The 27,016-nt window shown below is 40.3% G+C and overlaps 1 protein-coding gene across 2 annotated transcripts in view; it reads left to right on the top strand.

The window, feature by feature from the left end:
- LOC126342120 (ATP-binding cassette sub-family C member 10) overlaps window positions 1-27,016 on the top strand; it is a 371,444-nt gene that overhangs the window by 13,671 nt on the left and 330,757 nt on the right. The window contains exon 2 of one of the 2 annotated variants that reach the window (XM_050001828.1): window positions 4,685-4,782. The exons of the other annotated variant lie outside the window; for it this stretch is intronic. The gene's annotated coding sequence lies outside the window, so the exon portion shown is untranslated. The remainder of the gene's footprint in view (window positions 1-4,684; window positions 4,783-27,016) is intronic. 2 annotated transcript variants of the gene reach the window in all.

Below are 27,016 nucleotides of genomic sequence, written 5' to 3'. Positions count from 1 at the left end.
GTTTAGTGAATGGGCGTTGCAAAACTTGCCCCGATACCTCTCCAGGTCCAGACCGAATTCACAACCAGTTTCTTCGCCATCTCTCGGCGCACTGTCAGGTAAATTACCACCCTGTTTAACCACATCTGGACGGTGGGAGTTTTCCCAACTCGTTAGCAGGATAGCGTAACCATCCTGGTGCTGAAACCTGGTGCAGATCTGCTGATGGTTGATAGCTATCGCCCTATCAGCCTTACCAACGTTATGAGCAAACTCCTGGAATGGATGGTGAGTCGGTGGCTCCTCGAAGCTCGGGGCCTTCTGGCCCAGCAACAGGGGGGATTCCGTCAGGACTGTTCACTGATCAGCAATTTAGTGTCGCTAGAGTCGGCTATTCGTACAGCTTTTACTCGGCGAGAACATCTAGTTGATGTTTTCTTTGATCTTTGGAAGGCATACAATACCACCTTGCACCATCATAACCTTGCTACGCCGCACAAATGGGGCTTACAGGGTCCACTTCCAATTTTTCTATGGAATTTTGTTTCCAGTCACTCCTTTAGGGTTAGAGTTGGCACTTATTTTAGCTCTGCTCATATTCAGGAGAATGGTGTCCCGCAGGGCTCGGTTCTCTGTGTTCCCCTCTTTTTGGTGGCAATAAATGGTCTTGCGGCTGCGGTGGGCTCCTTAGTCTGTTCCTCTCTATATGACGATGACTTTTGTCTTTATTACAGTTCCCCAAGCACCAGTGTCGCTGAACGGCAGCTGCAGGGAGCTATCCGTGAGGCACATTTTTGAGCATCCAACCATGGTTTTCAGTTCTCAGCCTCTTAAGACCTGAGTGATGCATTTCTGTCGTCGTCAAATGGTCCACATCCATCTAGAGCTCTACCTTGCCAATGAACTCCTTCGTATTGAGAAGATGCATTGCTTTCTTGGCATGCTGTTTGATGCTCAGCTCACATGGACACCTCATCTTTGCGAGCTTAAACAACAGTGCTGGCTGCACCTCAACATCCTTCGCTGCCTCAGCCACACCATTTGGGGGCTGCACGAACAACCTTCCTACAGCTCTATAAGGCCTTTGTCCAGTCCCATCTCGACTACGGGACTCAGCAGCATCTTCAACGTTGCGGACCCTCGACCCGATTCTCCATTGTGGCGTCAGACTGGCAACAGGTGCCTTCCGCTCTAGTCCGGTGACTAGCCTTCTTGTAAAAGCTTGCATCCCTCCCCTACGCTTCTGCTGACAACAGTTGCTTGCGTCATACATCACCCTCGTCCATACCTCGCCCGACCACCCAAACCGCAGGCTCCTTTTTCCATCTTCTGCACTCCCCTCCCCTCGACGGTGGCCTAGGTCGGGTCTCCTGATCGCGGTCCGTGTTCGTTCCCTTCTCTCATCACTCGAGTCCTTTCCCCTTCCTCCATCCTTCCGGCTCTTTTCTTCTACTCTTCCTTGGCCCCTCCCTCACTTGCATCTTTGGTTGGATTTGTCCTGCGACTCCAAGTCCTCCGTTCCACCTGCCAGTCTTTGTCAACAATTCATGGCTGTTCTTGCCTCGTTTCACGATGCAGATGTAGTCTACACCAATGGTTCTGTGGTCGATGGACGCACTAGGTTTGCTTTCACCACGGTGACTATGTTGAGCAGCATTCCCTGCCTTGTGGGAGCAGTGTTTTCACTGCGGAGCTGGTCGCTCTTTATTGTGCACTCGCTCACCTTTCCTCCTGCCCTGGGGAGTCATTTGTCATATGCAGTGACTCGCTGAGTGGATTGCAAGCACTCGACCAGTGTTTTTCTTGGGACCCTTTGGTGCGCGGTATTCAAAATGCTGTTTTTGCTCTCGCCGAGTGTGGTCGTTCAGCGACATTTGAATGGACCCTGGGCCACATCGGCATTCCAGGAAATGAATGCGTCGATCGGTTGGCCAAGCAGGCCACCACTTTGCCACCCCTGGAGCTTGGTCTCGTGGAAACAGACCTCTGGTCAGCCCTACATTGCAAGGTCCTTGATGTCTGGAGCTCTGAATGGTCTCCCTTGAACAAGCCAAATAAGATCCGCATGGTAAAGTCGTCCATGGCCATATGGAACTGATCCTTCAGGAGCACACGTAGGGACTCACTTGTTCTCTGCCGTCTCCGAATTGGACATATGTGGTTAATCCACAGCTATCTCCTTCGCCGTGAGAACCCGCCCAAGTGTCGCTGTGATGCAGGGCTGACAGTGGTCCATCTTCTGAAGGACTGTCCCCTTTTAGCCCTCTTGTGGCTGTCCTTTAATTTACCAGCTGCACTTCCTGTAGTTCTAGGTGACGATGCCTCTGTAGCTGACTCAGTTTTACGTTTATCCATACAGCTGGGTTTTCACTCACTCTAGTGTGGGCGCTCTCGCAAGATTTCTCAGGCTACATATCCACTCCAGCAACTTTTACTTGTGACGTGGATACCAAAATAGTGTCTTCTATGGTAACAAGTTGTGTTGGTACCTCTATCAACGCTTTCCAGCTGGAGGTTCTTCTTTTGTAGTTGAGTGGTTGATCTTTTACCTGATCCATGATCCACTGCAGTCTGTTTTACTCTCGTCAACTATTTTCTCTACTCCTTTTAAGTGTCCTCTATTTTGTGTTATTGTAGTGTTCATTTTAGCTCTGTACCCTTGGTGTTCCCTCCCTCTGGGTGCAGAGGTTACGCTTTTACTTTATAGACCTTTTACAAGTATGTCTGTTTGGAAAAGGGACTGATGACCTCGATGTTTAGCCCCCATAACACCTCGAAACCAACCAACCAACCAACTGTTGAAATGCAGATAATGCTGGAGGTTGGTAGGTTTGATGTGCATAGAGGTACTAATGTAGCCGTATTTGTAGTGTTCAGCGTGGAGGGAGCTGGCTTGGGTTGAAGAGAACCAAGTGAAATGAGTGGGGGAGAAGGTGTTGTGATTGTGGAGGAATGTGGATAGGGTGTCCTCACTGTTGTGACAGACCACATAGATGTCATCAGTGAATCTGAACCAGGTGAGGGAAGGTTTCCACTAGATGACCCACGAATAAGTTTGTATAATATAGTGCTATGAGGGTGCCCATTGCTGTACCATGGATTTGTTTGTAGGTGATGTTTTCATAGGTGAAGTAATTGTGGGTGAGGATACAGCTGGTAATGGTGGCCAGGAAGGACATTGTAGGTTTGGAATCTGTCAGGTGTTGGGAAAGGTGTTCAGTAGCAGCAAGGTCACAAGGTCACAAGCTTTAGGGATGCTAGTGTAAAGGGAGGTGGCATTAGTAGTGATGAGCAAAGCACTGTGTGGTAAAGGAACGGGAACTGTGGATAGGGTGTCCTCACTGTTGTGACAGACCACATAGATGTCATCAGTGAATCTGAACCAGGTGAGGGAAGGTTTCCACTAGATGACCCACGAATAAGTTTGTATAATATAGTGCTATGAGGGTGCCCATTGCTGTACCATGGATTTGTTTGTAGGTGATGTTTTCATAGGTGAAGTAATTGTGGGTGAGGATACAGCTGGTAATGGTGGCCAGGAAGGACATTGTAGGTTTGGAATCTGTCAGGCGTTGGGAAAGGTGTTCAGTAGCAGCAAGGTCACAAGGTCACAAGCTTTAGGGATGCTAGTGTAAAGGGAGGTGGCATTAGTAGTGATGAGCAAAGCACTGTGTGGTAAAGGAACGGGAACTGTGGGGTATCGATGGAGGAAATGTTTGACGTCGTTTGTATTGGAGGATTGGTTGTGATTAATAGGCTGAAGCTGTTGGTGTATGAGAGTAGAGATTCTGTCAGTCAGGGCACAGTAACTTGCCACATTGGTTGGGTTTATGGACTTCATTAAGCAATTAAGCATGTAGAAAGTAGGCGTGCGGGGAGTGGCAGGGGTGAGGGTAGAGAGAGAGAGAGAGAGAGAGAGAGAGAGAGAGAGAGAGAGAGAGAGAGAGAGAGATATTCTGGGATGGGGCTAGGATTCGAGGAGAGACTGGAGATCCTGTTGGATTTCTGGAATTTCACCACCCAGGCAGCACCTCTCATCATACATGGTTTCACACAGTTTGATCTCGGCGGCCAGAGACAGTGGTTGTGTGTGTGAGCTGTGCTAGCATGAATGGTTGTGTGTGTTGTCTACTTCAGATGAAGGCCTGTTGGCCAAAGCTCACTTGTTTAGCAGTCTTCTTGTTGTGACTGTCTGTGGATCAAGATATCCACTATTTGGTGTATAGCAAGCTATCCTATTCACAATACTGTCATTATTTTGTACTGGATTTTCTCTAGTCTGATTTCGTGTACATAGATACAAATGTATAACTGTGTCTGCTGAGACACTGACCTCATATTTGGGAGGACAAAGGCTCATTCTCCGTCTGCCTTTTATCATTTGGATTTTTGCTGGTTTTCCTGAATTACTTCAGCAAATGCTGGTTGCTTCGACAAGGCAAAGGCTGAACCTACTGCAGTTTTGTCTGACCTCATATTTGGGAGGACAAAGGCTCATTCTCCGTCTGCCTTTTATCATTTGGATTTTTGGTGGCTTTCCTGAATTACTTCAGCAAATGCTGGTTGCTTCGACAAGGCAAATGCTGAACCTACTGCAGTTTTGTCCCATAACATAATGATGATGTGGTATATGTGGTATGTGATGGTTGCCTGGAATTGAAACGAGAACATAACACTGAGAATATTTCTTTTGTATATGTAATAGGTTTTGGAACTTATGATGTTGTGGCAGCCTTATCAGTAGTGCAGCCTGAGGTCCATGTTAGTTGGAAGGTGACAGCTTCCTAGTCAGTTGGTGAAGAGGTAATGGATGACTCAGGTTATCCTGTATGTCTGTATGTGTGACTTATGTTTTCCTTTGATTAAGCTGACAGTTTATATGTCATTGTTAAATAATCATTGGATGTATAATTTATTACTATGAATACTTCTACAAGTTGCATTTTCATAATTTCTTTAGCATTTTCATTGTTAGCCCATCATTCTCAGTTATATCAATTTTCCATATATGAACTCACCGTGTTTGTTAACTTCTGGATATACGCCAGGTACATACCAATTTTCACAATTTGTTAGGCCTACTCATGTTGGTTTTACCAAGTGAAGTATAAAGCTGGAAAGCAATCTTTAAATACTTTCAGTATGACTATCCTGTTTGTTGTAGCAATGGTATCTGCACAGCAAGCAAAATTACCTGTTTTATTTTCTTCATACTTTATTTGTACTTGTTCTTTTTCTTGTAACTTTGTTATATTGTAGTATCACCTTCTAGATATTTCTGTCATATTCCTTCAGTGTAGTCAACAGCATTTCATTCTTTTTTTCCCCTCACATTATTGTGTTTTTTCAAAAGTCTATTATTTTCTCTTCTTGGTATTAGTGATGTTTGTAATGGTTAACTATCAATTTTCATAGTTACGTGTGCAGGGAAACAAGTTTGCATTTCTTGCAGGTATTGAATTCAGATTAGCATGAGTTTGTGTGGTTCTATTTTTAGCTTAAACTTTTGTATTTTACTATTCTCAGACAATTCCAGTAGTTTCTATCTTCTATCAAGACATTATTCATGTGCAAGCTGTGTATTGAGAAATACCAACGAGTCGTTGGCAACTATTTGTTTATTTCATGCCAAAAGCATTCCGTACAGTGTGCAGTGATGTAAGGGCATTGAAACTCTAATTTTAAATAATACAAAAATGTATCAACAACTGCAGTAAAGAAAACTGGTTTGCAACAGTAGAAAAAGAAAAACTTTAAACTTCAATGATTTTCTTTGCTATAAAGTAATGTTTGCTGCTGCCACTCATTATTTTCCTTTATATATTTTCTTCACAGTGCTTTTATGTATTATGATATTTTTTTGGGCATGATGATTAGGATGAGTGAGCTACTGCTTTATTATACTGTGTTTATTATAATATGAACGCAAGCCTCCGGAACTAAAACAGGTTATAATATGTGAAAAACACACTTGATAATGGGACTTATTTCCGAACCGAGCGAGGTGGTGCAGTGGTTAGACACTGGACTCGCATTCGGGAGGAAGACGGTTCAATCCCGCGTCCGGCCATTCTGATTTAGGTTTTCCGTGATTTCCCTAAATCACTCCAGGCAAATGCTGGGATGGCTCCTCTGAAAGGGCACCGCTGACTTCCTTCCCCATCCTTCCCTAATCCGATGAGACCGATGACCACACTGTCTGCTCTTCTTCCCCAAAACAACCAACCAACTTATTTCCTAAAATGCATTCTGTGTAAAATCAATAAAGGAAAATCGTTGCTGACATCAGCAAATCTAATTTGTAACAAATGAAAGTAGTATTTTTTTACAGTTGCAAAATTTTATTTGTAATTTCTAATGGATGACAATATTTAAAACCCCAGTATTAATTAATTAGTAATGAATGTTAAATTATTTAAGCCCAGAAACATGGCAGTCCCAAAATGTCGTCTCTGGCCAGAAGATCTTCTAATTTACATATTGCTGGATGTATGGACAAGATGACAAGTGCTGAACAGTTGGCCCTTCCTACTGCTTAGGTTCTTTCAAATCTTTCAGTCCAGGTTTCCAGTAGATGATAAGACTTCTGTAGGAGACACGTTGTTCTCCAGTTTCTTGAGTCTGATTTGTCATGTTGAGTCTAGATTCACTGTATGTGACATTTGGAGGACTTGTAAGCTTAGGAAGTTTTCTTAGTGTTTAGTCTCTATGTAGGTGGTTGATGCCCTTTCAGAGGGTGTCTATTATGTTCTACTTTATACCTTTCCGCATGTGCGTCCTTTCATGTCTTACGCTAGGTGGTGAAATTAGTTAGTATGTAGACTTGGTCAGTTGGTTTCAAAATATGACACCCTGTAATTAATCTGGAGGTTTCATTCGAGGCTACTTCTGCCTGCGTAGTATGTGCCGATTTCTATGAAATAGGGTAAGCATGTTCTACAGTAGAATTGCAGGGTACAAGGCTGATACATGCAGTACTGCTGAGTGTGCACCCCCAAGTGCTGCCCACCAGTTTCCTTATGACGTAATGTGCAGTAGTTACTTTTTCTTTTGTGCCCACAATCTTATTTGTATGTAATTGTGTGGTCCAAGGTGATCTCAAGATATTTTGGGTTGGAGCAGTGTTCAAGCTCTGTCTACCAACCTGATTCTCATTTTCCTGTTATCTTCTTTATTCCTCAGACAAAACTTTGTTTATTTGTGTTTTGGATAGATTAGGCACCAGAGACAGTTCTGACATTCCACTTGATAATGAAAACATGACTTAAGAAAAATACACACACCTTAATAGGTTTTGCTGATGTAGAAAAGCATTCAGTAATGTAAAGTGGTGTGCAGTGTTTGAAATTCCCAGAAAAATAGACATAAGCTCTTGTGAAAGGCACCAAGAAAGAACAATAATATTGAAAGACCAAAAATGAAGTACTTGGACTAAGAAAGCTGTAAGACAAGGAAGTGGTCTTCCTCCCCTATTGCTCAATCTGTACATCAAAGATGTAACAATTGAAGTAAAAGATAATCTCAGGAAAGACATTAGAATTCAGGGTAAAAGAATGTTGATGACAAGATATGTATATAATATTGCTATCTTCAGTGTAAATGAGACAGAATTACAGAACATACTAAATGAAATGAACAGTCTATTGAGTACAGTATATGAACTGAGTGTAAACCAAAGCAAGATGAAAGTGGTGACGAGTAGCAGAAATGAGATTTATGATAAACTTAACATCAAATCTGCGAAAAACTTAACATCAAAATTGAGGACTGTAAACTGAACAAAGTGAAAGCATTTTGCTCTCTTAAGAGCAAAATAACAGATGATGAACACAGCAACGAAAATATAAAATCATATTGGCACGGGCAAAGAAGCCAGTCTGGCTAAAACAAGTCTATTAGTATGAAATATTGGCCTTAATTTCATGAAGAAATTTCTGAGAATATACATCTGGTGCACAGCATTGTATGCAAGTGAATCATTGACTTTGGAGGAAGCTAAATGGAAGAGAGTCACAGCATTTGAAATGTGGTGCTATAGAAGGGTGCTGAAAATCAAGTGGACTGATAATAAATGAGGAAGTTCTCTGCAGAACTGGCAAGAACAAAAATGTATGGGGAATGTTGATAAAAAGAAGGAACAGTATGACAGAAATGTGTTAAGACAACAGGAAATAATCTCTGTGGTGTTAGAGAAAACTGTAGGAGATGACCAAGATTGGAAGCAGAAATAAAATTGTCAGTGTGGTGTACAGGAGCTCTTTAGGGTGATCTCTTTATTAAGCTAGTCTTTTTGGTATGACATTAAGTATGTATCCCAGGTTTTTTTTATAATGTACACAATTTGGTGAGAGACTCTTTGGTCACCTACCCAGAAGTTGGTCAAACTTGGGGGGTCAACAACCTTTTAGACCCGAGTCGCATTATCAAACCCCAGTTATCTTATGGACTGTACATGTTCCCAACTGTATAAAGAATTCACTTAAAATAAAACACAGTAATTTAGTGAAGCAAAGGTATTGAATGTTTTTAAATTATAATTATAATCGAGAAGAAAAACATTTAGAACAATGTATGTAAACTTTTTATAGTTATACAGAAGAGAGAATTTAAATTTATAAGTCAGCTTTATTGCAATTTAAGACTCAAAATGAATGCAATGTAAATTGATGGAGAAGTAGTTTGTTCATATTCTGCTGTAGATGGATTTGCGATTGAATAATCCTGGAAATACTTTCATTTTTTTCTTTTTTAATATTAAAATCTTATGGGACTTACCTGCTAAGGTCATCAATCCCTAAGCTTACACACTACTTTACCTAATTTATCCTAAGGACTAACAGACACATCCATGCCCGAGGGAGGACTTGAACCTCCACCAGGACCAGCCGCACAGTCCATGAGTGCATCGCCTTAGACCGCTCGGCTGAAATACTATTCCAATCTGATATTTTCCAAGTATAGTTTGTGTAAGAAATGGTTTTTTTACTTGAATCTGGGTGAAAACACACGAGAAAATGTATACATTTTGAAAGATTGTACAAAAAGGAATGATAACTGTTCAATTGCCAAAAACAATTTGTGATATTTATGAACATTATGTAGTATCATACATCAGGCACAAAGCTGATTGTTTTCTGTGGGGAAATTTTGTGTTGTAGTTGCATCTCAATATTCTCAAAAAATAACTGGAGAATTTTATGAACTTCAGAAAACTTGAGCAACACTGGCATATTAACTGGAACTAAACATTAATTACATAACAGTTTCAAACGATCTAGGTAAAGGTATGTGGTAATAGTTCGATTCCAAATGATCTGATGGTGAATTGAAATTCTCTCGGTGAAAATTAGCTGAAATAGGATGAATTTTCACAATTTCTGGAAATGTTCATTATGGACAATAAAATTTAGCCATTAATGATAATGGTGCTTGCAAAAGGTGATTGTTGAAGTCAGGTGAATTTCTGTTGGAGGCGACAGAGCTTGAGGATCATTCTACAAACTGATGTGGTATTATTGGTGAAGAAAATCCATTTATCCTTTGTCCAATAATAATATTGCAGATTTCAATATAATTAGGCTTGTCACTACACCATCACGAGCATGAGATATTTAGCCATGAATGACAATGGTGCCTGCAAAAGGTGATTGTTGAAGTAAGGAGAATCTCTGTTGGAGGCGACAGAGCTTGAGAATCATTCTACAAACTGATGTGGTATTATTGGTGAAAAAAATCCACTTATCCTTTGTCCAATAACAATATTGCAGATTTCACAATAACTAGACTTGTCACTACACCAACACGGGCATGATACAGACTAATGAATAGCTCACATAATGCAAACTTCTATCGATATTTGATACAAATTTTGATGGAAATCTGTCATTCCTGCACTATTTGTAAGAGTCACAGATATTTGTCTTACTGACATTTTCTGTTAGACGCCAAATGTTGGCATATTGTGGAGTACTTATTACTGGCCTGTAAGTAACATATTCTGTCTCTCAGTGCCCTCAACATAACACTTTCTGAAGGTGTCATCATCCTGATGCAAAATAGTTTACTCTAAAAATTATGACCCACATTGTGTCAGTGTTGAATTGTGTTGTAAACTTGTACCAATATACAAAATTCTGTGCACAATAATGCAAAAAAATGACTAATAAGGAAACATCGCCAATTTGACCTCGTGTTAAAGAGAAAAATCGCACTTGCAAGATATCTGCCCCAGCAGTTGAGCCCTTGTGAAAATTTGGGCCATAATTCTGCTAGCATGAAGTTATTACCTTCTAAATGTACAGCTTTTGAACTTTCGCACGACACCTGTTGTTTACAACTTGCTTCGTCCCACTGCAGTCACCTAATGCCCAGCTATGAAGTACTGCACGGCAAAGTGACAACAAGAGCCCTCGCATTAACATGATGTTGAAGGGAAGAGGAGTCGAGACATGGACACATCTGACCCTTTCAAAATTTTGTTATAGAACATATTCTGTGCAGAAAAAGGGTAAGCAATATGAAAATGTAATACATCAGCATCACACACACATCATTCAGTGTTATTTTGAAAGTATTCTTGTACTGATATTCTGCAGTTATATAAAAATCTCAAAATCAAAGTGAATGAACCTATGCAATTCAACAGTTGCTATGAAATGTAGTTAACGATTTTCCATTTACATTTTAATCATGCTGATCATATAGAAGAATAGCACTTTTTCTGCAGTTGTTCTTCACTTTAACATTGCCAGCTTTAAAATCTAAAGAAAATAATGATGAACAGTGATGTTGATGCCAACAATTACATGATATGACATACACTTTAGTTTCATTCATTTACAATGCATTTGTGAATTACAACATAAAAATGTTCAAAACAGAGAGATCTCTGTCACCATCTACAGATTAGAAGCCACTGCCAAAACAGTATTGTCTTACCACTCCACCAAATAGTACTTCTCATGTTGGGTTGTTTTCTGGGACAAATATCTTGTAAGTGTGCTGTTTTCTCCTTAAAATATGAGATCAAGTTAGTGATGCTTTCCAGTAAGGCATTTTGGGTCTCTCAGAGGTTTGTGATATAATTGAAATACATATTTTTTTGAAGAAGTTTTATCACTTTCAAATACATCAGAACTTCTTGATCTACAGAGCAGCCCTGCACATTCTTTCCTTTTCTGAGGAATATGGAGAGGTATCCCAGAAAGAGTGTGTAAGGCATTCATTTATTTCCGAATGATATTTGTAATTCAGATTGCTATTTCTTATTTATGCACATCTAAAATCTATTGAAACTGTTGCCATATGAGCAACTACTTCCTTCATGTAACAAATGTCCATTCTTATCATTAATGTGATGGAGGGACTTATCCAAAATTAAAATATCTGTAAAAATTAAGTACTAACAAAATGTCAGTTTGGTTTCCAGAAATGTTTTTCAACAGAAAATGCCATATACGCTTTCACCAATCAAATTTTCAATGATCTGAGTAACCGAACACCACCCATTGGATTTTTTGTGATCTCTCAAAGGCTTTTGATTTTGTAAATCGTGAAATTCTGCTAGACAAGCTCAAGTATTGTGGCATGAGTGGGACAGTGCACAAATGGTTTAATTCGTGCCTAACTGGAAGAGTGCAGAAAGTTGAAATAAGCAGTTCTCATAATATGCAAAGATCAGCACATTCCTCAAACTGGGGAACTATCAAGAATGGGGTTCCACAAGGGTCAGTCTTGGGTCTTTTGTCGTTCTTAATATATATTAATGACTTGCCATTCTATATTCATGAAGAGGCAAAGTTAGTTCTCTTTGCTGATGATACAAGTATAGTAATCACACCTGACAAACAAGAATTAACTGATGAAATTGTCAATAATGTATTTCAGAAAATTACTAAGTGGTTCCTTGTAAATTGACTCTAACTGAATTTTGATAAGACATAGTACATACAGTTCCGTAGAAGAAGTGGTATGACACCATTAATAAATATTGACCTTAATCAGAAACATAAAGCTAAGGTAGAATATTCAAAATTTTTAGGGTGTCCATTGATGAGAGATTAAATTGGAAGAAACACATTGATGATCTGCTGAAACATTTTGAGTTCAGCTACTTATGCAATAAGGGTCATTGCAAATTTTGGTGATAAACATCTTAGTAAATTAGCTTACTACGCCTATTTTCACTTTTTGCTTGCATATGGCATCATATTTTGGGGTAATATATCACTGAGAAATAAAGTATTTATTGCACAAAAGCGTGTAATCAGAATAATAGCTGGAGTCCACCCAAGATCATCCTGCAGATATTTATTTAAGGATCTAGGGATATTCACAGTAGTGTCTCAGTATATATACTCTCTTATGAAATTCGTTATTAACAACCAAACCCAATTCAAAAGTAATAGCAGTGTGCATAACTACAATGCTAGGAGAAAGGATGATCTTCACTATTCAAGATTAAATCTAACTTTGGCACAGAAAGGGGTGAATTATACTGTCACTAGAGTCTTTGGTCACTTACGAAATAGTATCAAAAGTCTGACAGATAACCAACAAGTATTTAAGAAGAAATTAAAAGAATTTCTGAATGACAACTCCTTCTACTCCATAGAGGAATTTTTAGATATAAATTAAGAAAAAAAGAAAAAAAAAACAAACAAAAAATTATATAAAAAAGTTGTTATATTAACTTAATTATGTTGTTAAATTAACATAATTATTGGAAAATTTGACTCGTTCCACATCATTACGAAATATCGTATTCATGATACATGGAACTAGTACTAATCTAATCTCTCTAATCTTTTTCAAATGTCTGTTCTGAATACTTGATTGTCTTTTGATATCTTACCTTGGGGGGTGGAAGGGTGGGGTGGGGGGTGGGGGGGTGGAGGCAGAACATGTTATAAAATCAAACTTAAACTTGCCAAAGAAGTTGCCTGTGAAAATTACATAGAAGGAGCTACAGACAATTTCAAGGCTGCCTGGGATATAATAACATAAGAATTTGCTTCTATCCAAACTAATGACATTCTGCTTGAGCCAGGATAGCTCAGTAAATACTTTACTATTATAGTAAATGAATTAAAATCTAAAATAAATCAAACATATTAGCCATTGATGTACTGGCTGATCAGCTTCCTAGTGGACATGAATTCAACTTTGATCTTGTCACACCGATATATATAGTAAATGCTGTTTCAATATTTTCTAACTGAAAAGGCTACTGCCTATCTAACTACACAATAAAAAGGACAAAACACATTACTTGCAAACCACTTGCTTTTATTGTTAATAAATGTCTAAAGTTTGGAGTTTTCCTTGACAAGCTTAAAATTTCAAAAGTTTACTTCTATATAAAGGGGAAAAGCATCACCCCGAGAACTACACATCAGTGTCTATTGATACAATTTCCTCCAAAATATTTGAAGCAGTTTTTCACATATAGCTTAGCAACTGCTTTTAAAAATATAACTATCTTTGTAGTAGAAGGCATAGTTTTCAACAAGGAAAAATACCACTTTTGCAGCCGTTGAAATTGTTAATCAGACATTAACTGCATTTGAAAATTAGAATAGGGTCCCTTAAGCTATGCAATTTGAGTAAGGATTTGCTTGTATCCCCTATGACATCTTACTGCAGTATTATGGAAGAATATTGGTGGGGAGGCTTGCGTGCCTCAGCGATACAGATAGCCGTACTGTAGGTGCAACCTCAACGGAGGGGTATCTGTTGAGAGGCCAGACAAACGCTTGGTTCCGGAAGAGGGGCAGCAGCCTTTTTAGTAGTTGCAAGGGCAACAATCTGGATGATTGACTGATCTGGCCTTGTAACAATAACCAAAACGGCCTGGCTGTGCTGATACTGCGAATGGCTGAAAGCAAGGGGAAACTACGGCCGTAATTTTTCTCGACGGCATGCAGCTTTACTGTATGGTTAAATGATGATGGCGTCCTCTTGGGTAAAATATTCCGGAGGTAAAATAGTCCCCCCTTCGGATCTCCGGGCGGGGACTACTAAGAGGACGTTGTTATTAGGTGAAAGAAAACTGGTGTTCTACGAATCGGAGCGTGGAATGTCAGATCCCTTAATCGGGCAGGTAGGTTAGAAAATTTAAAAAGGGAAATGGATAGGTTAAAGTTAGATATAGTGGGGATTAGTGAAGTTCGGTGGCAGGAGGAACAAGACTTCTGGTCAGCTGATTACAGGGTTATAAACACAAAATCAAATAGGGGTAATACAGGGGTAGGTTTAATCATGAATAGGAAAATAGGAATGCGGGTAAGCTACTACAAACAGCATAGTGAATGCATTATTGTGGCCAAGATAGCCCACACCTTTTACAGTAGTACAAGTTTATATGTCAACTAGCTCTACAGATGACGAAGAAATTGAAGAAATGTATGATGAAATAAAAGAAATTATTCAGATAGTGAAGGGTGACGAAAATTTAATAGTCATGGCTGACTGGAATTCGGTAGTAGCAAAAGGGAGAGAAGGAAACATAGTAGGTGAATATGGATTGGGGCTAAGAAATGAAAGAGGAAGCCACCTGGTAGAATTTTGCACAGAGCACAACTTAATCATAGCTAACACTTGGTTCAAGAATCATAAAAGAAGGCTGTATACATGGAAGATGCCTGGAGATACTGACAGGATTCAGATAGATTATACACTCCTGGAAATTGAAATAAGAACACCGTGAATTCATTGTCCCAGGAAGGGGAAACTTTATTGACACATTCCTGGGGTCAGATACATCACATGATCACACTGACAGAACCACAGGCACATAGACACAGGCAACAGAGCATGCACAATGTCGGCACTAGTACAGTGTATATCCACCTTTCGCAGCAATGCAGGCTGCTATTCTCCCATGGAGACGATCGTAGAGATGCTGGATGTAGTCCTGTGGAACGGCTTGCCATGCCATTTCCACCTGGCGCCTCAGTTGGACCAGTATTCGTGCTGGACGTGCAGACCTCGTGAGATGACGCTTCATCCAGTCCCAAACATGCTCAATGGGGGACAGATCCGGAGATCTTGCTGGCCAGGGTAGTTGACTTACACCTTCTAGAGCACGTTGGGTGGCACGGGATACATGCGGACGTATATTGTCCTGTTGGAACAGTAAGTTCCCTTGCTGGTCTAGGAATGGTAGAACGATGGGTTCGACGACAGTTTGGATGTACCGTGCACTATTCAGTGTCCCCTCGACGATCACCAGAGGTGTACGGCCAGTGTAGGAGATCGCTCCCCACACCATTATGCCGGGTGTTGGCCCTGTGTGCCTCGGTTGTATGCAGTCCTGATTGTGGCGCTCACCTGCACGGCGCCAAACACGCATACGACCATCATTGGCACCAAGGCAGAAGCGACTCTCATTGCTGAAGACGACACGTCTCCATTCGTCCCTCCATTCACGCCTGTCGCGACACCACTGGAGGCGGGCAGCACGATGTTGGAGCGTGAGCGGAAGACGGCCTAACGGTGTGCGGGACCGTAGCCCAGCTTCATGGAGACGGTTGCGAATGGTCCTCGCCGATACCCCAGGAGCAACAGTGTCCCTAATTTGCTGGGAAGTGGCGGTGCGGTCCCCTACGGCACTGCGTAGGATCCTACGGTCTTGGCGTGCACCCGTGCGTCGCTGCGGTCTGGTCCCAGGTCGACGGGCACGTGCACCTTCCGCTGACCACTGGCGACAACATCAATGTACTGTGGAGACCTCACGCCCCACCTGTTGAGCAATGCGGCGGTACGTCCACCCGGCCTCCCGCATGCCCACTATACGCCCTTGCTCAAAGTCCGTCAACTCCACATACGGTTCACGTCCACGCTGTCACGGCATGCTACCAGTGTTAAAGACTGCGATGGAGCTCCGTATGCCACGGCAAACTGGCTGACACTGACGGCGGCGGTGCACAAATGCTGCGCAGCTAGCGCCATTCGACGGCCAACACCGCGGTTCCTGGTGTGTCCGCTGTGCTGTGCGTGTGATCATTGCTTGTACAGCCCTCTCGCAGTGTCCGGAGCAAGTATGGTGGGTCTGACACACCGGTGTCAATGTGTTCTTTTTTCCATTTCCAGGAGTGTATAATGGTAAGACAGAGATTTAGGAACCAGGTTTTAAATTGTAAAACATTTCCAGGGGCAGATGTGGACTCTAACCACAATCTATTGGTTATGACCTGTAGATTAAAACTGAAGAAACTGCAAAAAGGTGGGAATATAAGGAGATGGGACCTGGATAAACTGAAAGAACCAGAGGTTGTACAGAGTTTCAGGGAGAGCATAAGGGAACAATGGACAGGAATTGGGGAAAGAAATACAGTGGAAGAAGAATGGGTAGCATTGAGGGATGAAGTAGTGAAGGCAGCAGAGGATCAAGTAGGTAAAAAGACGAGGGCTAGTAGAAATCCTTGGGTAACAGAAGAAATATTGAATTTATTTGATGAAAGGAGAAAATATAAAAATGCAGTAAATGAAGCAGGCAAAAAGGAATACAAACATCTCAAAAATGATATCGACAGGAAGTGCAAAAGGGCTATGCAGGCATGGTTAGAGGACAAATGTAAGGATGTAGAGGCTTATCCCACTAGGGGTAAGATAGATACTGCGTATAGGAAAATTAAAGAGACCTTTGGAGAAAAGAGAACAACTTGTATAAATATCAAGATCTGAGATGGAAACCCAGTTCTAAGCAAAGAAGGGAAAGCAGAAAGGTGGAAGGAGTATATAGAGGGAGTATACAAGGGCGATGTACTTGAGGACAGTATTATGGAAATGGAAGAGGATGTAGATGAAGATGAAATGGGAGATACGATACTGCGTGAAGCGTTTGACAGAGCACTGAAAGACCTGAGTCGAAACAAGGCCCCCGGAGTAGACAACATTCCACTGGAACTACTGCCGGCCTTGGGAGAGCCAGTCCTGACAAAACTCTACCATCTGGTGAGCAAGATGTATGAAACAGGTGAAATACCCTCAGACTTCAAGAAGAATATAATAATTCCAATCCCAAAGAAAGCAGGTGTTGACAGATATGAAAATTACCGAACTATCAGTTTAATAAGTGACAGCTGCAAAATACTATCGCGAATTCTTTACAGACGAATGGAAAAAGTAGTAGAAGCCGACCTAGGGGAAAATCAGTTTGGTTTCTGTAGAAATATTGGAACACGTGAGGCAATACTGACCCTACGCCTTATCTTAGAAACTACATTAATGAAGGGCAAACCTACGTTTCCAGCATTTGTAGACTTAGAGAAAGCTTTTGACAATGTTGACTGGAATACTCTCTTTCAAATTGTGAAGGTGGCAGGGGTAAAATACAGGGAGCGAAAGGCTATTTACAATTTGTACAGAAACCAGATGGCAGTTATAAGAGTCGAGGGACATGAAAGGGAAGCAGTGGTTGGAAAGGGAGTGAGACAGGGTTGTAGTCTCTCCCCGATGTTATTCAATCTGTATCTGGAGGAAGCAGTGAAGGAAACAAAAGAAAAATTTGGAGTAGGTATTAAAATCCATGGAGAAGAAATAAAAACTTTGAGGTTCGCCGATGACATCGTAATTCTGTCAGAGACAGCAAAGGACTTGCAAGAGCAGTCGAACGGAATGGATAGGGTCTTGAAAGGAGGATATAAGATGAACATCAACAAAAGCGAAATGAGGATAATGGAATGTAGTCGAATTAAGTCGGGTGATGCTGAGGGAATTAGATTAGGAAATGAGACACTGAAAGTAGTAAAGGAGCTTTGCTATTTGGGGAGCAAAATAACTGATGATGGTCGAAGTAGAGAGGATATAAAATGTAGACTAGCAATGGCAAGGAAAGCGTTTCTGAAGAAGAGAAATTTGTTAACATCGAGTATAGATTTAAGTGTCAGGAAGTCATTTCTGAAAGTATTGGTATGGAGTGTAGCCATGTATGGAAGTGAAACATGGACAATAAATAGTTTGGACAAGAAGAGAATAGAAGCTTTCGAAATGTGGTGCTACAGAAGAATGCTGAAGATTAGGTGGGTAGATCACCTAACTAATGAGGAGGTATTGAATAGAATTATGGAGAAGAGGAGTTTGTGGCACAACTTTACCAGAAGAAGGGATCAGTTGGTAGGACATGTTCTGAGCCATCAAGGAATCACCAATTTTGTATTGGAGGGCAGCATGGAGAGTACAAATCGTAGAGGGGCACCAAGAGATGAATGCACTAAGCAGATTTAGAAGGATGTAGGTTGCAGTAGGTACTGGGATATGAAGAAGCTTGCACAGGATAGAGTAGCATGGAGAGCTGCATCAAACCAGTCTGAGGACTGAGGACCATATCAACAACAACAACAACAACAACAACAACAACAAATACACCATTGGAAATAATGAATTCTTACCCACATAACATTAAGCAAGTAGTGTCAATTCAAAATGAGCATTTGTCCCTGAAGAATCACATCTGGTGTTCTTCAGGGCTCTGTCCTTGGACCATTCTTCATTGTTGCAATTAACAGTTTGCCACATTATATTAGTCTTTAGTTAGTTATCTGCTATGTGGACTACACAACTTTATTCATCACAGAATAAGGTACGTTAAGGTTACACCAGAAAATGCAGTACACTCTCCTTATTACTAAACTGTTTCTCATCTAGTAGATTACTGTGCAATCCAGAGAAAAATCAATACCTGCTGATGGGACTAGTTAAATACGTAGAAGCAAAATCTGTAAAACTGCTTGGAATACATCAGGATTTCAACTCCAAGTTAATCATGTCTGCAGAAAGATGTGAAAGGTGTCCTCTCTGATATGGAAGTTACCTGTTGAGGAGTGAATATCTCTGGACAGCGTACTTTGGACTTTTTCAATCTCACGTGCCTTATGGGCTGTTGTTATGGGGTCACTCATGTCATGTCAGAGATGTGTTTTTGATTCAGAAAAAGGTGCTACAAATAATCATCAGGGAACACTGCCATCCTTTATTTGCTAGGACCAAAATAACGACAGTGATAAATCTTTATATGTCTGTATTGTCGCTATATCCTTAAAACAACACAGCAGAAGTTGACATCACAGAGAACATATAATGTCATGACACCAAAAACAAAAAGAGTATTGACATTCCTGTGCATAGGCAGACAAAAACAGGCCACTCTCAGCCAACTGTTTGAAAGTTTTTAATAAATGACCACATTATACAATCAATGCACCTTTCAATACTTTCAAAAGTAAGTTGTATAACTGGTTAATGAACAATTTATTCTACAGTACATGAGAATTCTGGGTTACTGGTAGTGTAGAAATTGAGTATTACAATTATGATTACACTTCTGTACAACAGGTTAATATAGTATACATTATTTGTACATGCAATGTGAACAATAATTAACATAGTTTTATCAATGTGAAGCTAATTGTGCCAAATGTGGTTAACAGCTAATCACTCACTCACACTCACACACACACTGAGACTCTCACCCACACACTCGGAAAGCAATTTTGAGTCTGTGGTGTTGCTGTTTGTTTGTTTGTTTTTGTGTGTGTGTGTGTGTGTGTGTGTGTGTGTGTGTGTGTGTGTAGAGACTTGACTAACATCGTGAGTAGGGAACACTGTGTGGCAAATCTGTCAGTGTGATGTGGTCTAATATACATTTGGACTATTCTTCTTCCAGTACATTCATCTTTTGTTTTTGGTTCGTGGTCTGGCTACTCTGTACAATGGCTGTGTGTGAACTTATTCCTCCTGACTTTGTGTCTAGGAATGGTTATGCTGTAAGAGTGTGTGTCACTACTTCCAGCTACTAAATAACAAACATATCTCTAACAATCAGTTATGAAGACAGATCCAAATATCAGTAACTCATAAATTCAGGCACATCAATCAATACATCCAACCACATCGAACTAGACTTAAGATCTTAATTTATAGTCTTCATTTGTCTTGAGTGTTTACATTTTAGTTTGCACCTTTTCTTCTGAAGTGTTCATGACATCCTCAAAGTGCATCACCAGGACATAAATGTCTGCATCCAGCAAGTGCTACCACACTCACCACACTGCACACACCCAGAGATCTGGGTGCACACAGTGTTTTTCTCACTACATAAAATTTTTGTAAGAGACTTGATCATCTTCTGCTAGCATGAATGTCTTCAGTGGAACATGGGTCATTCTCATGAGCAACCCACATTACAAGTCAGATTGGCCAGGCATTATTGAATGTTATGCCCCAAATTGGAGTCATCGTATGTTATTCAATCTCAGTTAAGAAACTTCTAAACAAACTGCAACTACTGCACAATATGTGTAAAAGCATAGGGCTGTGAAAATAGTTGCAGAAGTGACCTACAGAGGCGAGGAAATGCGATATTTCTTCACTTCGAGAAGCATTTGATACAGTGATATACCAACATTTATTAACAAAAGTATGGTCATCTGGGCATCAAACAAAATTTGAGACTGAATTGAGAATTTCTTGATAGGGAGGTCACAGCATATTATTTTGAATGGAAAGTCATTGGCAGATAAAGCAGTAACTTCAGCCTCTCACCAGGAAAATGTGTTGGTATCCTTGCTGTTCAGAATGTATGTCAATGACCTGCAAGACAATATTAAGTAGTATTGGCAAAACTGGCAAATAATACATCCAGTCTCCAACATAGAGCTAAGGCAAAAGAAAAAGCAATATGTCCTGTTGTTCAGTCAGAAGTAGGACACAGTATTACAGTAATCCCTATTCAGACATCAAACAGTGGGAAGTCCAGGATGGAATAATAAAAAGATTTTATTTAATATTATTCATGGGATTTTTAAAACAGTAGCAATGATGATGATGACGATGATGATGATGAAGATGATGATCATAATATGTACTGGTATTCATTAAGTGGTGGCAGGAGAACACACACATAAAGGTCATAAAGATATCGAGAGTTCCAAGCTTTTGGAGCTAAGGATACTTTGTTGAAGGAGAAGGAAGATAGGTGAAGGGAAAGGACTGGTGAAATTTGAGGAACGGGTAGAGTTCGGAAAAGTTGCCCAGAACCCTGTGACTTACCAGAAGGAATGACAGACTGTTGAGAACTGCAGTGGACAAGATTTGAAAATTTCGCTATACTTCATTTCTTTTTTGGTTAAAAAAGGATGGATTGTGACTCATCTGATAGAGGAGATGTTGAGCTCCAGAAAGACCCAGTGGAAAGACTGTTACACATTTCAGCTTCAGCCAAACGACCTGCTTCCGAAGTAGAAAACAAACACACACACACACACACACACACACACACACACACACACACACACGACCACTCTTGCCACTGTGGCTGGACTTTGTGATGTCAGATTTCAAACAATGTGAAATTCAGGATGGGATAATGATTTAACTTTTACAAGCTTTCGGAGCCAGTGTCTCCTTCTGGCACATGTGTTGAGGGGAAGGAAGAGAGGAGAAGGAAAAGGGGTGCAGTTCAGTAAAGTCAACCAGAACTCGACGTCAGGGGAGACTTACCAGATGGGATGAGAAGGAAAGACTGACCGTTTGGGACAGCCCCAGACGAGATTTGAAAATCTGAATGCTTAAAGGTGGAAGACAGGATAATTTGCAAGACAGAGATTACTGCTAAAACATCATGCACGAGTTAATAAGAGTGAAAAGCTAAGAGGATTGTACATAGCAGAGGTGGGAGGGGCGATGTAAAATAGGTTGGAAAGACAATGAAAGAGGCTGAAAATTAAAACGGATTGAAGCAAAGAGTAGTTACTGTGTATAAATGCTGAAGAAGAAGAAATTAACATAGAGACCAGATGAGTGTCAAGAACGAAGGACACGTAGCGCTAGTTTCCACCTGCGGAGTTCTGAAAAACTGGTGTCTGGGGGAAGAATCCAGATGGCGCTTGTGGTGAAACGGTCATTGATATCATGACTATCATGTTGTAGAGCATGCTTTGCAGTAGGATGATGTGTGTTGCCAGTGTACACCCTCTGCCTATGCCCAGTCATTCTGACTAATAACTGGGTGGTAGTCATGCCGATATAAAAGGCCGAACAGTGTTTACATATCAGTTTGTATATGACATGCCATTTCACAGGTGGCTCTCCCTTTGATAGTACAGTGAAACCTCACTTTTACAATTTTCAAGGGACTTCAAAAAAATGGTGGTAAATAATGTTTGAAGCTGTAAAAGTTACATTTATGATGCCCCATTGCATTTTCGCACTTTATGTATGTACATAAAAGGCATAAAAAGACTTGTCATGGACTTGTTTACTATCTAATAAAGGTTTATTAGTTAATAAAAACCACTGATGTAACTACAACTGGTAACTGTCTGGGAAGTAGGAATGTTTGACTCAATTTCATACGTCGTAATTGATGTTTCTGAAAGCCTGCAGTTGTCATTCATTATTTAAATAATTAAATACTGCACTAGTTACAAATTTTTTCATGTTTAGCATGCGTTTTGAGAATTTTTTTTTTTTTGTCATTGCCAAATGCAAATATGTTCACAAATATTTTTTGTGGAGTCTGAATATGTGTTATTCTGTGTCTCTTGCACTGTAGTCGCCTTTTTGAGGTTATCAGGTACTATGCCGCCTCAGTTATGTGGAAAAACACACACACACACACACACACACACACACACACACACACACACACACAAAAAGTACTGCACTTGACAACGACAATAAATTCTCAAAACACATTTTGCTAAACATAAAGAATTTACGTAACCAGTGCTGTGTTTAAGTGAAAAACATATGACCAACACAAAGTGAATCATGGTGTCAACTAGTGCTACAAGTGGCCAGATGCTGGAACACACTAAATATTGTTTGACAATGTTGTCACTGTGATCAAACAATCTCAAAACTACATTTGCACAATAGAGAGAGTTTGGTAATGGTTCTGATTGGTCATGATATCTTTATTCGAATGAACCTACTTACTCCCATCAGCACCACTCCAAGTAGAGCTGGGCAGCAGCAGGAGATATGGCACGAATGGTTCCAACTTTTACATGTTTACTGGTTCAGATCCGCGGGGTAGAGTGCACTGGTCTCAAGAAACTTAACCATGTAATATTCGTAAACACTGCTGAACGGCAAACATCATGCCATTGTCATTTCTTGTCCATGAACATTTTTTCATAATGCGTAAATCGTGAAAATTATAAATATTTTGATGCAAACTCAGGTGCAAATTAACATTGTGGGCATATAAAATATGACAGGAATGATGAAAATGTCATAAATGGCAGGAAAACGTTAATTCCGGGAACATAAAAGTGAGTTATACGACATATGATTTACTAGTTATAGGGCTGGAATAGATAGTAGTAGGAGGGTGAATAGGGCAAGTCTTGCTGCGGGGACAGTCAGGGGGGTAGGAGCCATAGGGTAGAGAGATGGGTGCAGAAGGAGCGTAGGGTTTGACAACAATTTTGCAGAGATTGGAAGGGTGACAAAAAGCTATTCTAGGTGTGGTGGGCAAAATCTCAGACAGAATAGATCTCATTTTGGGCAATGGTTAATAAATTCATGCCCAGGGAAATAATTGGGTGACCATTGGTGTGCTCCAAATTTTTTTTTGAGGGATCAGCAGTACCAGGATTGGATGTAATGGCCCAGGAAATCTGCTTTTGAACTAGGCTGTTGGGTTAATTACATCCATGATGACTGATGTGAGAGTGGTGGTGTATTGCTGTAAAGAGTCTGCATCAAAGAAATGTGTTTGCCTCAAATGCCAAGGCTGTATGTGAGAGAACGTTCGACATGGAAAGAATGGCAACTGTCAAAATGTAAGTATTGCTGTTTCTTAGTACTTTTATTGTGAAAGGAAGTGTGTAGCTGGCCCTTGGTGAGGATAAGTACACCGTCAGGAAAAGTGCCACGGGATTCGAAATAAGAACATGTGAAATATGTACTATAGCAATTCTTAAATGTAATAGCATTAGATGTAGGCATGACAACCTGTGAGGACAAGGTAAATTATGTAAACTTGGAGAAGAAACCAGATCACATCTTTTTATGTGGAGAGTTAAATGTTTCCTTAAAAGACAGAAATTCATCTGTGTGATACGAAAACTGCACATCTACAATCACGACAAGCACTGTCGATGATTATAAGCCAGCTCTTGGAGCAGGGATATTCACCAAATGTGCTAAAATATGGCACATCAACATGATTACTCTGCAGTTCACAATTAATTACCTGGCAGAAAAAAAATTCAATAATTTTATATGATATATGGCATAATTTTAAAAGCCAATCTGGTTTCCAACACGGAAAACATCATTATAAAATCCATCATTGAGTTTACTCAAAAACAATGCTTCATACTCTTTAAGGGTGAAAATATAGAAATATTCTGACATCAGAAAAAGCATTTGATTCAGTGACTGACTCCTTACTTCACAACAGATTACAAATGTATGTGATCAAGGCAGTGGTTCAGTTCATATTTAACAGAGGTAGGATACAAAGAGTAATAGTAAAATCAAATTTAAAGAATTACTCCTCTGACTGGAAGGCATTTTCTTTGAGGTTAATTATTGGGTCCCTCTCTCCTCCCATTCTATATAAATCATCTACCACTTACTATTACTATTTCTTCAGCTTATTTGCATATGATACATAAGGTCTAAATGAAAATGAGGTATCTTAAGAAGTTCTAGGCAGTGTTGTAAATACTTGGAGGAACTCGAATCATGGTTCCATCAAAATGGAATAAAACTGAATGTCATTAAAATCCATATGTGGCAATTCGGAACTACATCATTAGAATGGAGAGACAAAAATGTAACTTGTAGTGATAAGAGGTCACAAACCAAATCATATAAAATACGTAGGCATAGGTCTTGACAAAAAGTTAAACTGGAAGTACATGGACTGCTTAGCGAATAAATTTAGTAGCCTTTCATTTCCAGAGTGAAATTTGTCAAGTGGCATAAGAGTGGACACAATAAAGATGGTCTATAAATGTTACTTTGAATTTGTTATTCATTATTATGTAATGTTTGTGGGAGATTTCAACAAATGTTACAAGACTCACAGTATTGCAGAATAAAGTAATTAAAAACACATGTGTCATCAAACAAATGGTATCTTGTTGTCTACTACCATGCCAGAAAATTTAAAAATCTTTCTTAGCCAGTGGCTACTACTACAGGCAGAAGGGTTAAAGGGGAAGGAGGAGGGATGAAGGAAAAGGACTGGAGAGGTCTTGGAAAAGGGGTAGATTTCAAGAAAGTCACCCAGAACTGCAGGTCAGGGAAGACATACTGGATGGGATGAGAAGGTAAGACTGAGTTTTAGGACTGCACTGGGCAAGATTTGAAAACCTGAGAGCTTAAAGGTGGAAGATAGATTAATACGCAAGACTGATTTCTGCACAAACATCATGCACGAGGTAATAAGAGTGGAAAGCTAAGTACATTTTACGTAAGAGTTGAAAAAAGGGGGGGGGGGGGTCATTGAAAAATAGAGAAATAATAAAATGAAAGATGTAGAAAACTGAAACCAAGTGAAGGAATGAGTAGTTTCTGTGAATAAATGCTGAGGCAGATGATATTGAGGTGAGGTGGGTTGTGAGAATCAAGGACATGTTGTAACACTAGTTCCCACTTGTGAAGTTCTGAGAAACGTGTCTAAGGGAAGAATCCAGATAGTGCATTTGGTGAAACAGGCATCGAGGTCAGGATTGTCATGTTCCAGAGCATGCACTGCAATAGGATATTGCACGTTGCCAGTATACACCCTCTGCCTATGCTTTTTCATCATAATTGATAATTTGGTGCTAGCCATGCCCATGTAAAAGGAAGAACAGTGTTTATGTAACAGTTGGTATATGACATGTCATTTCACACATGGCTCTCCCTTTGATAGTATATGTTTTGCTAGTTACATGGCTGGTATAGGTGCTGGTAGGTGGGCGCATAGAGCAAGTCTTGCTGCGGGGACGGTCATAGGTATAGGGGCCATAGGGTAGGGAGATGAGTGCAGAAGGAGCATAGCGTCTGACAAGAATATTGTGGAGATTGGGAGGGTGACGAAAAGCTATTCTAGGTGTGGTGGGCAAAATTTCGAACAGAATGGATCTTATTTCTGGGCATGATTTTAGGAAGACATGGCCTTGTTGAAGTAGCTGATAAATATTTTAAGACCAGGAGAATACTGAGTAGTGGCCAGTGGTGTCCTCTGAAGTTGTTTCTTAGGGAACAGCAGTACTTGGATTGGATGTGATGGCCCAGGAAATCTGCTTTTGAACTAGGCTGCCAGCGTATTTACATCCATTGAAGGCTGAGGTGAGAATGGTGGAATAACGCTGTAAGGAGTTTGCATCAGAATAAATATTCTTGCCTCGAATGCGAAGTCTGTATGGGAGGGAATGTTTGACATGTGCACGGAAGTGTGTAGCTTTGCTTGGATGAGGATTAGATTATTATAAAGGAAAGTGGCACGGGATTTGGATACAATTATTGTGAAATTTAATATGCAGAAGTTATTCAGAGATTCCAGGAAATTTAACAGGCCAGCCTCACCATGACTCCATATGGTAAAGATGTCATCAGTGTACCCAAACCAAACCAGGGGCTGAAGACTTATAGATGTCAGAATAGCCCCCTCCAAGCGACCCATGAAAAGGTTGGCATAGGAATGAGCCATCCTGGTTCCCATAGCCATACCCCTGATCTCTTTGAATGTGTGCCCATCAAGGTTGAAGTAGTTGTTGGTAAGTATCAAGTTGATTAAGGTGAGTAGGAAGTATGTCATAGGTTTCAAATCAGGTGGGCTCGAATGAGGAAATGTTCAGCAGCAGACAGACTATGTATATGGGGGATATTGGTGTAGATGGAGGTGGCATCAATGGTGACAAGCAAGGTGTGTGGTGGGAGTGGAAAGGGCATGGATTTCACATGATGTAGGAAATGGTCTATATCTTTGATATAGAGGGGAAGTCTTTGTGTTATGGGTTGCAGCTGATAATCAACTAAGGCAGATATATGTACGGTGGGTGCTTTGAAGCCAGCAACTATAGGACAG

This window comes from Schistocerca gregaria, chromosome 1 (assembly GCF_023897955.1).
Source record: "Schistocerca gregaria isolate iqSchGreg1 chromosome 1, iqSchGreg1.2, whole genome shotgun sequence".
Taxonomy (NCBI): domain Eukaryota; kingdom Metazoa; phylum Arthropoda; class Insecta; order Orthoptera; family Acrididae; genus Schistocerca; species Schistocerca gregaria.
This window is presented reverse-complemented; position numbering and strand designations above follow the sequence as displayed.